Source organism: Nomascus leucogenys, chromosome 16, assembly GCF_006542625.1.
Source record: "Nomascus leucogenys isolate Asia chromosome 16, Asia_NLE_v1, whole genome shotgun sequence".
NCBI lineage: Eukaryota > Metazoa > Chordata > Mammalia > Primates > Hylobatidae > Nomascus > Nomascus leucogenys.
This window is the reverse complement of record NC_044396.1, coordinates 74,664,492-74,678,154: the sequence shown is the minus strand read 5'-3', so window position 1 is coordinate 74,678,154 and position 13,663 is coordinate 74,664,492.

The window sequence follows — 13,663 nt, the reverse complement described above, 5'->3', positions numbered from 1 at the left end:
ATTTCTGCTTGAGAAGACTGTGGGACCATCAGGAACTGGCTCGATTTTAGTCAGTGGAGGAAGGTGACTGGAATGTTCAGAGAAGCGGTTGAGGAGGAAGGGGAGTTTGCTGGTGAAAGCATGAATTCCAGAGGGCTCTGTGGAAAGGCTCTGAGGGGAGATGAGGGATGGGAGATGGTTTTAATTAGCAGATGCACCAGCAGTATGAAAATAAGTGTCCATATGATGATGGAGGCACGGTGGGTCACATCTGCAATCCCAGCACTTTGGGAGGCTGAGGTGGATGGATCACTTGAGTCCAAAAGTTTGAGACAAGCCCGGGCAACATGACAAAACCCCATCTCTACAAAACAAAAGCAAAAAACATATAATGATGGGACTTCCTATGATGCCTGAGATAATCGAGGATATGAAGTGTGATGAAAAAGGCCTTGGATGTCTGTTAGAAGAGGATGGATAATCAGCTAAGGTTATGGCTCAGTGTTGAGCTGGGGCCACTGGGAAGCTGCTTAGTCCTGTGATGAGAATAGGGCAGGTGGCACCTTTAGGCAGCTCACAAGCTGTGGTCCTTGCAGGCAGGGTTGGAGGATGGCCTATCTCCCCTTAGGTGGAGTTGTCTGGGTAGCTGGAGCCATGGCTCGTTGAATATTATGTGGCAGCCGACTTCTCCTTGGTGGAAAGGGGCTTACTGACTTGAACAAAGGGATTGAAGGGCTGGGTGTCTCTGTCATGGTGGGAGCCTGGCATTGAATAATTCAGAATACGGGCATTGATTTGCCTAAGGATAGATAGTTAATAAATGTCTGACCTGGAGTTCAAACTCAGGTTTTCTGAATTTGAGTTCATTTTACTTTCAGAACATTCCTCCAAGGGAGCGGGAAGATGAGGCTGAATGTAGGGGAGAAAGGTGGATGAGGCAGGATAGAGAAGCAAGGAGGTGGAGGGTTTGCTTGAAACTCCAGATAAGTTTTAATGCATTTTAGAGCAGAAACAACTCTTGTCCAGGTTTCCCAGGATGTACAGAGAAGTCCAGCCTCACCACGGCACCTGAGCAGTGGGTGAGAAATAGCTGACGGACACATCTCAATTGATGAACCAGCACTCCTGATTCTCTGCAGCCTGCAAACTTAGGGTAAGAGGGGTAAAAGAATTAGTAGTTCCCGGATGGCCCTTGGAGGGTATACTGGGATGACTCGTGGCCCTCCACAAGATATATCCAAGTCCTAATCTTTTGTACCTGTGAATGTGACCTTATTTGGAAATAAGTCTTTACAGACGTAATTAAGGATCTTGAAATAAAATCATTCTGAATTTAGGGTGGGTCCTGTATCCAATGAGGAGTGTCTTTATGGAAAAAAAAAAAAAAAGAGGGAGAGATTTGAGGCACAGAGACAAATCATTCTGAATTTAGGGCGGGTCCTGTATCCAAGCAGTAGTGTCTTTATGAAAAAAAAAAAAAAGAGAGAGAGAGGGAGATTTGAGGCACAGAGACAAATCATTCTGAATTTAGGGTGGGTCCTGTATCCAAGCAGTAGTGTCTTTATGAAAAAAAAAAAAAAAAAAAAAGAGAGAGAGGGAGATTTGAGGCACAGAGACACAGGGAAGGAGGCCATGTGGAGATGGAGGCTGACATTGGAGTGGTGCTGCCACAGTCCGGGAAGGCCAGGAGCTATCCAAAGATGGAAGTGACCAGGAAGGATTCTTCTCCAGGGCCTTTGGAGGAACAGTGGCACTAGCAACACCTTGATTTTGGACTTCTGGCCTCCAGAACTGTGAAAGAATACATTTCTGCTGTTTTCAGCCATGTAGTTTGTGGTAATTTGTTATGACAGCCATGGGAAAAGAATCCAGCAGAGGAGATGTGGAGCCTGAAATAACTGCTGGGTCAGCAGAGGCCTGGCTCAGTACAGATTGTACAGAGACATCTCAACTGGAGGAAAGGGCAAGAACCACACATTTCAGCAGCAGGTGCCAGCTTATTGCCCCAAAGGATGGGGAGGCACTCATTGTGCCAGAGAAGATACCTGTGCTGGGTCCCAGGGACCAGCCCAGCTCAGCTGCCTCCTAGGGAAGATTTACCTTCCATGAAGGAGGTCTTACATCTGAGGTCTCGTCTCTAGCTACTGCAAGATAAAAGCTTTCTTTTGCACCCAGGCATGAAAAAACCCTGAAAAACTGAGCATTTGCTTCTCAGCAACTCAGCTTGAAAGAGGCTGTTTTAAACTGGAAGAGGTTGAGAGGCCTTCAGTTGGTGAATTTATTATTTTCCCTTGCTCCTCTGTGAAATGAGGCTCATGAAGAAGCATAGGTCAGGTACAGAATCTAAAAGGATGACCTTTTCTTTTTCCTGGACAATTTAAGTGCACTGTCATTTCACAACCTCAAACCCTTTAATATGGTAATGAGAGGCCAAAGGCATTTTAATTTGGAGCCATGTCGCAGTTTTCCAGCATGTGAAGAAAGCATCCTCAGTTGCCAAAAGGTCACGTGTGGGATTAGTTGCTAGGCTGTGGGATTACTTTTCTAGGCTTGCTGGGGAAAAGGGCAAAAGAGAAGAAGCAGACTAGCAAAGTCATGTGGCGTTTCTGTCCTGGGACTTAGGCAAATTATGCAATTGTCCTTTGCATTCAAATCTGTTCCTCGTCCACCTGATATTTTGCTGAGGGGACAAGTGAGATTCCAAAGCTCAGTTTGCTGAAGTGTGCAAAATGCTAATCAGCTTCCACAGCCCACAAAGTGGCAGAGAGGGCGTGCCTCCCTGGAGAAGAGAGGAGAGACTGGACTAGGAGCTGGGAGGAGTCTGGCTGACTCAGCAGCCTCAGACAAACGCACTTCCATCCTTTCCCATTTCCATTGTGAACTCTTCTCCGTGGGCAAGGAGAGGACTCAGAACAACTGCGTTCTTTTTACAAAGAAAGATGATGTGCAAGGGGGTCATTTACAAGGGGATCAAGGGTTTGGCTATGTTGGGAGATGCTGATTTTGATAAATGTTTCCATATCTCTACAAATGTGCCATTCTGAGTCTCCAGTTTGACTTGAAAAAGACTTTGGAGATCATCCCCTGCACAGCGGCTCTGAGCCTGGACACCTAGGAGATGCTCAGTAAATATCTGTTAAATAAATGAAGGAATGGATATAGTCCAAGCTACTTGGTCATGCATCCAGTTTGTGGCAGATTTAGGTCTCTAAGGCCCAGTACACTAATCACTCAGCTGGGAGTTTTTGTTCTGTTCCATCTTGCTGCTAGGACAACTGTAGCCACCCAAAAGGATGTTTCAATGCTCTGGAAAGTTCTCTGGCTGAATGTTGCTATGATACGATCTTGCAACAAGCTGATTGCTCAGTAGCAAGAGCAAGTGCTATTTATGTTGGATAAATGAGAAGAAATGCTGCCCTGCTGATATTTAAGTGCCCCTTTAATATTAGTGAGGAGGCGATCTTGATAACATTTTAAGAGAGTGTATACACTGGTAAATTTTACCTTTTATGGACTGTAATATCCTATTGCTACTTGATTTAAAAATCTTTCCCTCCCTTCACATATATCTATATGAAAAAAAAACAGCAGAGAGAAATATATGTATAATATATGGGAGATATCTATCTATCTATCTATCTATCTATCTATCTATCTATCTATCTATCTATCTAATCTATCATCTATCTCCCACTTATGACCTGAAAGCCCCCTCTTTGAGATGTCCTGCCTTTCCAGCCTAAACCAATGTATACCTTACATGTATTCGTTTATGTCTTTGCCTGTAACTTCTGTTTTCCTAAAATGTATAAAACTAAACTGTAATTCAGTCACCTTGGGTACACTTTCTCCGGCTTTCCTGAGACTGTTTCCCAGGCCGTGGTCAGAATAAACCTCCTTAAATATTTTACAGAGGTTTTTTTTTTTTTTTGGTTATCAGCAGTCATCCACTAAGGAGGTTACCAGAAGCTTTGGTGGACAGTTTTCATCCAGGCCAAGGGAATTCTGGCTCAGGCATCTTTGTCTCGCTGCCTGAGAGTGTTCTCTGGTGGAAACATCATGCTCAGCCCATGTATTGGGGTTGGGGAAGAGATCTGAAGTGCCAGGGAGTTAACTCCTGGGAGAAATCTTCAAAGAAAGCAGGCAATTGGTGGATAAATACCCCAGTTTCTTTACCCCGATGGGAACTTTCTGAGGTGTATTCTATAGAGGCTCTCAGAGGATACCCAGGAAGCTTGAGCTCCAGTTGCCCACAGCTGTAGTCCATTTATTAATGCACCTTTGTGTAGCTGGGGACTGGGCCAACTGCTTGTGTGGCTTATTTATGCCCTCTGACCCTGTCAGTGCCTGATTATGGATGTGCTGCCTCCATGTGGCAGTGGATTGCTGCAGGGTTGCCTTGCCTTATAACTTCTTGGGTGTGGTAGAACCCAGCTCATGATGGGAATCCAGCTCATGATGGGAATCCAGCTCATGATGGGAACACAGCTTATAATGGCTGCATGATCATTTGATGTCCGTGGTTATAGGCTCCATCTTTACTAGCATGTGAGGGATTATTTTTTGCATGGTGTGTTGTTCTTTACTGTGAATAGCCTGGAACTGCCATAGAACAGGGGTTGCCAACCCCTGGGCCATGGACCTGTACCAGTCTATGGCCTGTTAGGAACTGGGTTGCCCAGCAGGAGGTGAGTGGTGGGCGAGTGAGCATTACCACCTGAGCTCTGTCTCCTATCAGATCAGTGGCAGCATTAGGCTCTCATAGGAGCATGAAGTATTGTGAACTGCACATGTGAAGGATCTAAGTTGCACACTCCTTATAAGAATCTAATGCCTGATGATCTAAGGTGGAACGGTCTCATCTCGAAACCATACCCACTCCTCCCCCATCCCCTGTCCCTGTTCATGGAAAAATTGTATTCCCTGGTGCCAAACTGGTCCCTGGTGCCAAAAGGGTTGGGGACCACTGCCATAGAACACTAGAGTTTTCATGCAGTAATTTTTCTTATAAACCCTACACACATTTTTTTTTTTTTCACTCCAAATACCTCTAGAACTTTGTGGATCAGGCCCCACGGTTGACTTTTTTGTTGTTGTTGTTGAGATGGAGTCTTGCTCTGTAGCCAGGATGGAGTGCAGTGGCATGATCTTGGCTCACTGCAACCTCCACCTCCTGGGTTTAAGAGATTCTTCTGCCTCAGCCTCCTGAGTAGCTGGGATTACAGGTGCATGCCACCACGCCCAGGTAATCTTTGTATTTTTAGTAGAGATGGGGTTTCACCATGTTGGCCAGGATGGTCTCAATCTCTTGACTTCATGATCTGCCTGACTCTGCCTCCCAAAGTGCTGGGATTACAGGTGTGAGCCACCACGCCCGGCCCATGGCTGACATTTTAACCTTGTCACTCATTACAGTAATTGTGACCACTTTGCTTTTGATACTTCAACATTGCTACATGGCTTTCATTATTCTGAAACCCAGTCAGTCCCTTTGCTAGTAGGGGGTCTGTAATAGCATTAGCTGTGACCCACAGAGGATGACCACCACTGAACATCCCAGTGATGCTCTTGCCCCACCTCATGGACATATTTCTCATTACTTTGGTAAATGAGCACCCTCTGGGCCATCCCATGGACATTACTGGCTGGTGGGTTTTCCAGCCTTAAGTGGTATATTAGTTATCTATGCTACATAACAACTTACCACAAAATTAGCAGTTTAAAATAACATACAATTATTTTCTCACAGCGTTTGGAGGTCAGAAGTCTGGACATGGCTTACCTGAAATTCTTTGTTTGGGGTCTTATAAGGCTACAGTCAAAGTGTTGGCCAGGTTGCACTCCTAACTGGAGCTCAGGATCCTCTTTCAAACTCATGTGCTAATTGGCAGCATTCAGTTCCTTGTGGTTGTAGGACTGAAGTCCTTGTTTTCTTGCTGATGATCAGCTGGGTGCTGCTCTCAATTCCTAGAGGTGATCTGCAGTTTCTTCCTGCAGGGCTTCTCACAACATGGCAGCTCACTTCTTCAAGCCAGTAGGAGAATCTCTCATTCCAGGATGCCAACCTAGAGTATTGTATAATGTAACATAATCACAGAATGACTGTCCCTTTACCTTTGCGAGACACTGTTGGCTAGAACCAAGTCACAGATTCTGTCTGCACTCAGGCAGGGGGATTATACAAGGGCATGGCTCATTGAGGGTCATGTAACAGTGTGCCCACCACAAGTACTATAACAATACTATACACTTCCTTCTCTGAGCCTTTGGACCCCTTCCTCTACTGTCTGGAGGAAGTTCTGGCATTTGTACCTCACTTAGGGTGAGCCATCAATTTCTTCAAGCTTTCAGGAGCCATCCAAGATGCATATCAACACCATCTCCTGTGGTTGTTGCCAGAGTGTTACATCATTTTCCCATATCAATAAACTTTCTTATCTACGTTTATATTCTGTCTCCTTGACCCAGGACCTCAGGATCCAGTCCTATACACACTTTCCTGGCTCCTGTTGATGCATCTTGGTGAGGACTAGCATCTTCTTTGGCCTATGGTCCTTTCATAGCAGGCCTAGTGCTTCCCTAGATTTATCATGTTGTAGCTCAACCTTAATTATTGTTCTGGTGGCCAGGAGAGGAGGTGGGGTGAGATTCTGAGGGGATCATTTGTTGTCTTGCACTTGAGGACCTCTGCACTCAAACTGTCTTCAAGTAAAGCGGTAGGGGATAGGGTGGAGTGCTAGCCTGTAGCATGGAGGAATGGGCTACTCCTTCAGGTCCAGAAGGATCCTGTGTTTCAAAATGCACTGAGGAGTGCATTGACCCAGTTGTTTCCACCCCGGTATCAGGGTTCCATTCCTTCCCAATCAGAGCTTTAACTAGACACTGCAGCCTTGCTGCAGTTTGGATGTCAACCTTCTGTGGAGTTCCACGACATTATAATTATCTTTTTCTGTTCTCTGGATGCAGGAGATGAGAGTCTCTTTGCTTGCTGACAAGGAAACCCTCTAACTTTACTTCCTTACCTTTTAATAATGATAAATCATCTCAACATTTCATTGTCTTTCTCTAATGAATTTATAACACCCAGCAGCAGCCATCTGATTTTATTGTACTTCTAATTACTACTTCAGTTGCCCTGCACCTCTTAACACTTTATCTATTCACCAGCCAGTGCATTTCCTTCCATAGGAATCTCATCCAGTTCAGAACAGGTGACAGTTTCAACAATTGCAATGTCAACATGCCAGAGCTCTCAATACTCCACCTACCACCAGTGAAGAGGTACTTATTGCCAGCCAACTGATGGAGGATCTAGCTCCTAAAATTCCATTTTAGGGGACAGACATTGGCAGGAAGGCAGAATAGAAGAGCCCCTAGCCTCACCCTCCCATGAAATACAACTAGAAACTATTCAAACATAAGAGTACCACCCTGATTTTACCAGAACTCATGGAGAAAGCAGAGAAACCGCTTGGGCCCACAGAATTGAAAGAAGCTGTGACTAGTAAGAGACTTGGTCATTTCAGATTGTACCACTCCCTGAAAAATGACACTCACAAAAATTTTCCGTAGACCCACAGTTTCCAAGGTGAGAGGAAGAAATTAGAAGTGGACATTTGATTTCTTCCCTGGTCTGGGAATCTTATGGGAGGCCCACTACAATCTCATCCCACTAGAATCATTGGGAGCACCAGGAGGGCTGAACTACCTGGGGTGAATTGGGACAGAAAGAAGGGTACTGATAGCAGCAGCTGTCATGTAGCTCTTGGTGGCTACTCTGCCCTTTGATCAGTGGGGATGCCACTTTTAAGAGACTAATGGTGCTGTAGTGCTACAGGTACACAATTTCTTGGGAGGCCCAAATCCCTGTATGGACTTTCCACAAAGCCCAGGTGTGTAAGGCCATTCTTGCATTGCTATAAAGAAATACCTGAGGCTGTGTAATTTATAAAGAAAAGAGATTTAATTGGTTCACAGTTCTGCAGGCTGTACAAGCATGATGCCAGTATCTGCTTCACTTCTGGGGAGGCCTCAGGAAACTTACTCATGGCAGAGCAGGCACATCACATGGTGATAGCAGGAGAAACAGAGAGAGAGAGAAAGAGAGAGAGAGAGAGAGAGAAGGTGTGGTGGGGAATGGGGAGGTGCCACACACTTCTAAACAACTGGATCTTGTGTGAACTCAGAGTGAGAGCTCACTTATCACCAAGGGCATGGCCTAAGCCATTCATGAGAGGTCCTCCCCCATGATCCAAATACTTCCCACCAGACCCCACCTCCAACATGGGGGATTATATTTCGAAACGAGATTTGGATGTATCACCGGGTGCTAATGTGGAGCCTTCCCCTGGTCCAGAAACAACAAAAAGTTTGAGATTAATTTCCAGTTCTCACTTAAATCTTCTGCAGACTGGGAAATGACATCACAGCAGCAATATAGTTTTGAGGCAACATTTAACTTTTGTTGTTCACTATAAGTCTTTCCCTTACTGGGAAACAATGGCAGTGTAGTGAGTTACTTCCAGTGCAGTGTTTTAGTTCTGGTGCTCAACATAAGCCCTCCCCAGAATGAGAAGAAACAACAGGGCAGTGTGTAAGTTCCAATACTAGGTAGTAAGGGTCTAACACCACCAAATAACACCTGTAAAAAGCGGAAGAGATGACTCAAATGCATGGGTATCAATGTAAAGATACTACAAGAATCGTGAAAATTCAGGGAAATATGACACCAACAAAAGAAACCAACAAAGCTCTAGCAATAGACTCAGAAAAATGGAAGATTTATGAAATGTTGGACAGATAATTGAGAATAATTATCTTATAAAAGTTAAGAGAATAACAAGAAAATAAATACATATAAAAATCTAAATAAAATTTGGGAAACAATTCAGGAACAAAAGGAGAAATTTGACAAATAATTAGAAACAATTAAAAATAAAACATATAGAAATCCTAGAAATAAAGAATACAATAACTGGGCTGAGCATGGTGGTTCACGCCTGTAATCCAAGCATTTTGGGAGGCTGAGGCAGGTGGATTACTTGAGGTCAGGAGTCTGAGACCAGCCTGGCCAACATGGTGAAACGTTGTCTCTACTAAAAATACAAACATTAGCCAGCATGGTGGTGCTTGCCTGTAGTCCTAGCTACTTGGGAGCCTGAGACAGGAGAATTGCTTGAACTTGGGAAGTAGAGGATGCAGTGAGCCAAGATTGCACCAGTGCACTCCAGCCTGGATGACAGAGCAAGACTCTGTAGAAAAAAAAAAAAGAAGAAAAACTCATTAGAAAGTGTCAACAGCAGACTTTATCAAACAGGAGAAAGAATTAGGAAGTTTGATGACAGAATATATGAAATTGCCCAATAAGGGAAGCAAGAAGAAAAAAGAGTCAAAAAGGGTAAAAATGGCTTATGAGAATTATGGGATACCATCAAGCGAACTAACTTCCAAGTAACAAATATTCCTAAGGGACATGAGAGATAAAAAGCCCTAGAAAGCATATTTAAGGAAATAATGGCTGAATATTTCCCAAATCTGGAAAAAGATGACATCATCCAGGTGTAGGATGTTCAATGGTCACCAATCAAATTCAACCCAACCAAGGCACATTATAACCAAATTAGCAAAAATTAAAGACCAAAAAAGAATACTCAAATCAGCAAAAGAAAAGATGCATATTAGATTCAACAGAGCTCCAACATGACTTTTAGCAGATTTCTTAGCAGAAATCCTAAAAACTAGGAGAGAGTGGGATGCTATACTCAAAATGCTGAAGGAAAAAAAAATTGATAGTCAAGAAAACTGTACCCAGGAAAGCTATCCTTTAAACAAGAGAGATACTTTCCCAGACCAACAAAAGCTGAGGGAATTCATCAACACCACACCTGTCTTCAAGAAATGCTAAAGAGAGTTCTTCAATCAGAAAAAAATGGGTTCTAATGTGTAATATTAGAATTATATGTAAAATATCTGAAGATACTAAATTCACTGGTGAAAAAATAGACAAATTCAGAATACTTTACTATTGTAATTGTGGTGAGTAAACCACTTGCATCTTAAGTATGAAGACTAAAAGGCAAAACTATTAAAATCAATGATAGCTACAATAATTGGGAGCTAGGCAATAAAAAAGATGTAAATTGAAACATCAATAAGTCAAAATGTGTAGGAGGCGTGGTATTAAGGTATAGAGTTTGTTTTTGTTACATTTCTTTGCAATCAAAGTTAGGTCACTCTCAGTTTAAAATAACTTGTTATAACTATAAACATTTTTTGTAAGCCTCATGGTAATCACAAAGCAAAAACCAGTTATGCTAAAAATAAATAGTATGGAATCCAAATATCCTACCAGAGAAAATCACTTTACCACAAAGAAAGTAAGAGAGGAAAAAAAAGGAAGAAAGGATCAACAAAACCAGCAGAAAACAAGTAGCAAAATGGCAATAATACATCCTTCCTTATCAATAATGTCTTGAAAATGATTAAATTCTCCAGTTAAAAGGGAGAGTGGCGGAATGGATAAAAACAAGTCCCAATTATATGTTGTGTGTAAGAAACGCGCTTCACCTGTAAAGACACTCACAGACTGAATATGAAGAAATGGCAGGAGATAGTACATTCAAATGGAAACAAAAAAGAGCAAGAGAAGCTATACTTATATCAGATAAATTAGACTTTAAACCAAGAATAGTTTTTTTAAAAGGCCACAAAGAATACCATTATATAATGATAAAGCGATCAACACAGTAAGATGATATAACAATTATAAATATGTATGTGTCTAACACTGGAGCACTCAAATATATAAAACAAATTTGAAAAGACCTAAAAGGGAGATTGACTGCAATACATTAATAGTAGGAAACTTCAACACCCCACTTATGGCAATAGACAGATTATCTTGATAGAAAATCAACAAAGAAACAGTGGAGTAAACTGCACTCTAGAGTAAATGAACATAACAGACATTTTCAGAATACTTGATCCAACAGCTGTAGATTATGCCTTTTTCTCAACGACATATGGAGCATATTCTGGGGTAGACCATATGTTAGGTCACAAACAAGTCTTAACAAATTTAAAAAATTCAAAATCATATCAAGTATCTTTTCTGGTTACAATTGAATAAAACTGGAACTCAATAACAGAAGAAATGTTGAAAATGGTACACATTCATGGGAATTAAACAAAATGTTCCTGAACAATGAATAGATCAATGAAGAATTAAAAAGGAAATTTAAAAATTGCTTGAACCAATGAAAATGGAAACCCAACATACCAAGACGATACAGCAAAAGCAGCACTAAGAGAGAAGTTTGTAGCAATAAACCCTACATTAAAAAGCAGAAAGTCTTCAGATAAACAACCTAGTGATGCACCTCAAGGAATTAGAGAACGAAAAATGAATCAAACCCCAAATTAGTAGAAGGAAAGAAATAATAAAGATCAAAACAGAAATAAATAAAGTTGAGAATAAAAATACAACACAAAAGATTAATGAAATATAAAGTTTGTGTTTTGAAAAGATAAACAAAATTGACAAACCTATACCTACATAAACTAAGAAAGGAAAAGACCCAAATAGATAAAAATCAGAGACAAAAAGGAGATATTACAACTAATATCACAGAATTACAAAAGATAATTAGAGACTATCATAAACAACTATATGTCAACAAATTGAAATACCTAGAAAAAATGAATAAATTCCTAGAGACATACAACCTACCAAGATTGGACCATGACCTGAACAGACCAAAAATAAGTACTGAGATTGTAGCAATAATAAAACATCTCCCATCAAAGAAAATTCCAGGACCTGACCATTTCCCTGCTGAATTCTACCAAACGTTTAAAGGAGAACGAATAGAAATTCTACGCAAACTATTCAAAAAAATTGAACATGAGGGAATATTGAGGCAAACTTGTCCTATGACACTAGCATTACCTTGACACAAAAACCAGACAACAACAACAACAGCAACAACAACAAATTACAGGCCAATACCCCTGATGAGCATAGATGCAAAAATTCTCAACAAAATACGCAAACCAAATTCAACAGCAATTTAAAAAGATCATTCATCATGATCAAGTGAGACTCATCCCAGAGATACAAGGATGGTTCAACATATGCAAATCAATAAATGTAATATATCAGATTAACAGAATCAAGAACAAAAACCATATGATTATATCAATGGATGCTGAAAAAGCATTTGATAAAATCCAACATTTCTTTACAATAAAAACTCTCAAAAAACTGGGTATAAAAGGAAAGTAGTTCAAAACAATAAAGGCTACATATGTCATACCCACAGCTAACATCACCCTGAATGGGAAATAATGGAAAGCTTTTCCTCTAAGATCTGGAACAAGACAAGGATGCAGTTACAATAGAGGATTTGCTGATCCCTGAGCAAGCTCTAGAGTTGGGATGGCCTTTCACAGTTGTCCTGTCTTGAGGTAAGGGGGCTGGGCCTTAGGGCCCCTGCACTGACCAGTCATTGGATATAGGCTGCCCCTAGGGAAGAGGCATAACCTGGGATGTGAGGCAGTACTCTTCAACAAAGGGCAGTTTCCAGAAGGGGATTCCTTTGTGATCAGTCAGCATCCAACTCTCCCAAATGCTAGGGTAGTATATCCTGATGAGGAAATCTGGGTCAAAGATAATATTGTCCATCATATCAGTGGTTGTCAACTGGGTGCGATTTTTTTCTCCCAGAGGACATTTGGCAGTATCTGGAGACATTCTTGGTTATCACAACTGGAGTGGGAGGGTTGCTACTAGTATCTAGTGGTAGAGGATAGGGATGCAGCTCAACATTCTGCAGTGCTCGAACTGTCCCCCACAACAAAAATCTGACCCAAATGTCAATAGTGCCAAAGCTGAGAAACCCCATGCTTTTTTGGGCCAGCTCCCAAATAAACTACTTGTAACAAAATCCTTATTTTAGGATCTGTGCTTGGAGGATCCCAAATTAAGACAATGTAGATATAAAAACTCCAATAGATGAAGGAATTTGCTTGGAGCTGCATGCTTGTGGGTGGCACAACAAGATTGGATTGGGATAAGAACTCTAGACTTTCTGTCTATTGAGCCCACATGTACATGTCTGTATGTACTGTAATATGGGGTTGGTGAATGGACCAGTCTCCAGATCATACACCACACGTGGAACTTGCTGATGGACTTGGTTAATTCGTGGACATTTCCGCAAATTCTGCCTCCTTGACAAATTGGTTGGCTATTCAATAGCCATACTGTCATTCTCAACTGAGACTACAGAACATGAACAATGATTTGCGTGACCTTCTCAATTCTCCTAAAGTTGGTACTTAGCTAGTACCATTGCAGATGCATAGAGAGAAGTTAATTCATTCCATACTGTGGCTGCCTTAGACCTTTAAGGCAAATTCTCTTGCACAAACCTAATTGAGAATGGCCGAAGGGGCAGAGATATTTCTATTAAGTTACTTATTAATGTATTTTTCCATTCAATCATTTTTTCTCTTATTTATTACTTCATTTAACAAGTAGTTATGCTTAGCAGTAGACATTCCCATATTGTAGGCATATTATTCTAGAATAGAAAGTGACTTGAGCTATCATTGTCAGATGATTCTACAAATGATGAAATTGAGAAATCCAGATAGGCTGGTAATTTACTCCAAGTCTTAGGGC